Below are 5,087 nucleotides of genomic sequence, written 5' to 3' on the forward strand. Positions count from 1 at the left end.
TTCTAGGAACTTCTTTTGTTAATTTGCACACATAGCTCATTTATATACCTTTGATCATATTTCTTTCATATGCTATGACTAATGCGTTTTCAAGTATATTTCAAACCAAGTCATAGGTGTATTGAAAGGAAATTGGAGTCTTCGGCGAAGACAAAGGCTTCCACTCCGTAACTCATCCTTCACCGTCGCTCCGGGCAACTCTCCATCTTTGCGGGAGAGAGCCTAAGCAAAAGGACTCCTACTTTGGTATAATCTTCACTCATATGTTTTATTTGCCAAAGGGGAGAGAATAGTTTAAAAAGGGCTCTAATGACTCCGTTTTTGGCGATTCATGCCAAAGGGAGAGAAAGTATTAGCCCAAAGCAAAAGGACCGCACCACCACCTAATTTTAAAATGATTTTCAATTGGAAATTTCAAATTGGTATCCTATTATGTTCAAAAGGAGGAGAAAGTAGTATTTCAAAATTGATATATCAAAACCCTCTTAAACACTAAAAGGAGATTCCATTTAGGGGGAGTTTTGTTTTAGTCAAAGGAAAAGCATTTGAAACAGGGGGAGAAAATTTCAAATCTTGAAGATGCTTCGCAAAATCTTATTCATTTACCTTTGACTATTTGCAAAAGAACTTTGAAAAGGATTTACAAAAGAATTTGCAAAAACAAAACATGTGGTGCAAGCGTGGTCCAAAATGTCAAAAATTGAAGAAACAATCCATGCGTATTCTATAAGTATTTATATTGGCTCAAATCCAAGCAACCTTTGCACTTACATTATGCAAGCTAGTTCAATTATGCACTTCTATATTTGCTTTGGTTTGTGTTGGCATCAATCACCAAAAAGGGGGAGATTGAAAGGGAATTAGGCTTACACCTATTTCCTAATTGATTTTGGTGGTTGAATTGCCCAACACAAATAATTGGACTAACTAGTTCGCTCTAGTATATAAGTTATACAGGTGCCAAAGGTTCACACTTATCCAATAAAAAGACCAAGAATTGGGTTCAACAAAGAGAGCAAGGGATAACCGAAGGCAGCACTGGTCTGGCGCACCGGACTGTCCGGTGTGCCACCGGACAGTGTCCGGTGCACCAGGGGACTTCACGCTGAACTCTTCACCTTCGGGAAAATCCAGAGGTGCTCCGCTATAATTCACCGGACTGTCCGGTGTACATCGGACAGTGTCCGGTGCTCCAAGAAAGAGCGCCTCAAGAACTCGCCAGCTTCGGGAATTCGCTCCGCTATAATTCACCGGACATGTCCGGTGTGCACCGGACTGTCCGGTGAGCCAGCGGAGCAATGACTACTTCGCGCCAACGGTCACCTGCAGAGCCATTAAATGCGCGCCAGAGTGCGCAGAAGTGAAAGGGAAATGTGCCTTGGGCCATTTCTAAGTATTTTGGTGATTGTGTGCCAACGCAAGTGCTCTTGTGTTAATCTTTGCGACGTGGTGGACAAAGTGCAAATCATGTCAAAAGGTATGTTTCTAGACTTAGTACATTGTTTATGGACTAATGTATTGTGTCTAAGTGCTGGAAACAAGAAAGATTGAATGGGAAATGAGATGGCTCTGTTCTGCCATAAGTCAACTCGGTCTGGGTGCACCAGACTGTCCGGTGCGCCAGGCCGGCTCGGGCGAACTGGCCGCTCTCGGGAAATCGTCGGCGACGTACGGCTATAATTCACCGGACTGTCCGGTGTGCACCGGACTGTCCGGTGAGCCAACGGTCGGCCGGGCCAACGGTCGGCCGCGCGATCTGCGCGGGACACGTGGTCGAGCCAACGGCTAGAAGGGGGCACCGGACTGTCCGGTGTGCACCGGACATGTCCGGTGTGCACCGGACATGTCCGGTGCGCCAACGGCTCTCAGGCTGCCAACGGTCGGCTTTGCTATTTAAGGAAAGAAATCCGCACCGGACAGTGTCCGGTGGTGCAGGAGACAGAAGGCAAGAATTGCCTTCCCAGATTGCTCTCAACGGCTCCTAGCTGCCTTGGGGCTATAAAAGGGACCCCTAGGCGCATGGAGGAGTATACCAAGCATTCTCAAAGCATTCCTAAGCACTAAGACATCGATTTCACGCCTTTGATTCTTTGCGATAGCAATTAGAGCTCTAGTTGAGTTGTGAACTCATTGAGTTGTGTTGTGAGCTCTTGTTGCGACTTGTGTGCGTGGTGTTGCTGTGATTTCTTGTCTTGAGTGTGTTGCTTATCCCTCCCTTACTCTGTGCTTCTTTGTGATCATCTAAGTGTAAGGGCGAGATGCTCCAAGGTGTGGAGATTCCTCGCAAACGGGATATAGTAAAGCAAGCAAAACACCATGGTATTCAAGGGGGTCTTTGGACCGCTTGAGAGGGGTTGATTGCAACCCTCGTCCGTTGGGACGCCACAACGTGGAGTAGGCAAGCGTTGGTCTTGGCCGAACCATGGGATAAACCACTGTGCCATCTCTGTGATTGATCTCTTGTGGTTATTGTGTTTTGTTGAGACTCCTCTCTAGCCACTTGGCATTATTGTGCTAACGTTTAACCAAGTTTTTGTGGCTTAAGTTTAAAGTTTTACAGGATCACCTATTCAACCCCCCCCCTCTAGGTGCTCTCAATTGGTATCAGAGTCGTTCTCTTCAAGAAGGGACTAATCGCCCGAAGAGATGGATCCTAAGGGAAAGGGGATGATGGTCAACAACGAGAAGGAGTCTATCTTGAATGAGTCGAAAGATGACAAGCCTACGGACTCGGGCTCGAGCCACAAAAGAAGAGACGGGAAGAAGAAGAAGACAAGGCGCATCAAGGAGATCATCTACTACGACGACAGCGGCAAATCCACTTCTTCCCAAAAGGACGACGACGACTACGAGAAAAAGAAAACGATCAATTCGAACTTATCTTTTGATTATTCTCGTATTCCGCAAAGCACAAATGCTCATTTACTCTCCATTCCACTTGGTAAATCTCCTTACTTTGATGGAGAAGACTACGGATTTTGGAGTCACAAAATGCGTAGTCATTTGTTCTCTCTCCATCCAAGCATATGGGAGATAGTCGAGAATGGAATGCATTTTGATAGTAGTGATAGTCCCATGTTTATCAATGAGCAAATTCACAAAAATGCACAAGCTACTACTGTTCTTCTAGCATCATTGTGCAGGGATGAATACCATAAAGTGAGCGTCTTGGATAACGCCAAGAAGATTTGGGACACCCTCAAGATCTCACATGAGGGGAACGACATCACCATGCTCACCAAGATGGAGTTGGTGGAGGGCGAACTCGGGAGATTCGCTATGATAAGGGGGGAGGAGCCAACCCAAACATACAACCGGCTCAAGACCCTTGTCAACAAGATAAGGAGCTATGGAAGCACACGATGGACGAATCACGACGTCGTCCGCCTAATGCTAAGATCCTTTACTGTTCTTGATCCTCATCTTGTAAACAATATTCGTGAGAACCCTAGGTACACTAAGATGACGCCCGAGGAGATACTTGGAAAGTTCGTAAGCGGGCGGATGATGATCAAGGAGGCTAGATACGTGGATGATGCATTGAATGACCCAATCCAAGAGCCTCAAACTATCGCTCTCAAAGCAACGAGAAGCAAGGAGGCGCTACCAAGCAAGGTGGCGCAAATTGAGGCAGCCGGGCTTAATGATAAAGAAATGGCCCTCATCATCAAGCGCTTCAAGACGACGCTAAGGGGTCGCAAGGAGCATCCCAACAAGACCAAGACGAAGGGGAAGTGCTCATGCTTCAAATGTGGTAAGATTGGTCACTTTATCGCTAATTTTCCCGATAATGATAGTGACCAGGAAAAGAAGAGTGGAAAATGGGAAAAGAAGAAGAATTACAAGAAGGCAAAGGGCGAGGCACATATTGGAAAGGAGTGGGATTCGGATTGCTCCACGTCCGACTCCGACAACGAAGGACTCGCCGCCACCGCCTTCAACAAGTCATCCTTTTTTCCAAACGAGCATCACACATGCCTCATGGCTAAGGAGAAGAAAGTAAGTACTCGAAACTCTACTTATGCTTCTTCTAGTGATGATGAGTCTAGTGATGATGATGAAATAGACTATTCATGCTTATTCAAGGGATTAGATAGATCTAAAATAGATAAGATTAATGAGTTGATTGATGCTTTGAATGACAAGAATAGATTACTAGAAAAACAAGAGGATCTTTTATATGAGGTGCATGATAAATTTGTTAGTGCACAAAATTCTCTTGCTCTAGAAATTAAAAGGAATGAAATGCTCTCTTGTGAATTATCTACTTGTCATGAATCTATCTCTAATTTAAAAAGTGTTAATGATGATTTGAATGCTAAGTTAGAGATCGCTAGTAAATCTAACTCTTGTGTAGAAAATGTTGTAACTTGCACTAGGTGTAAAGATTTTGACATTGATGCTTGTAGTGAACACATAGCTTCTATTGCAAAATTAAGTGATGAAGTAGCTAGTCTTAGTGCCCAACTTAAGACTAGCAAAAACGAATTTGATAAATTAAAATTTGCAAGGGATGCCTACACAATTGGTAGACACCCCTCAATTAAAGATGGACTTGGTTTCAAGAGGGAAGCCAAGAACTTAACAAGCCATAAGGCTCCCATTCCCGCCAAGGAGAAAGGGAAAGCCCCTATGGCTAGTAGTGCTAAAAGGAACCATGCTTTTATGTACCATGATAGAAGACAGTCTTATAGGAGTTGTAATGCTTATGATGCTTTTGACTCTCATGCCATGTTTGCTTCTAGTTCTTCCTATATGCATGGTAGAGATATGTCTAGGAGATACGTTGTTCATATGCCTAGGAGAAATGTTGTTAATGTTCCTAGGAAAGTTAAGGAACCTTCTACAATATATCATGCTTTAAATGCTTCCTTTGCTATTTGTAGAAATGATAGGAAAATAGTTGCTAGAAAATTAGGGGCAAAATGCAAGGGAGACAAAACTTGCATTTGGGTCCCTAAGGATATTTGTGCTAACCTTGTAGGACCCAACATGAGTTGGGTACCTAAAACCCAAGCCTAATTTGCCTTGCAGGTTTATGCATCCGGGGGTTCAAGCTGGATTATCGACAGCGGATGCACAAACCA

This window comes from Zea mays, chromosome 7 (genome assembly GCF_902167145.1).
Source record: "Zea mays cultivar B73 chromosome 7, Zm-B73-REFERENCE-NAM-5.0, whole genome shotgun sequence".
Lineage (NCBI taxonomy): Eukaryota > Viridiplantae > Streptophyta > Magnoliopsida > Poales > Poaceae > Zea > Zea mays.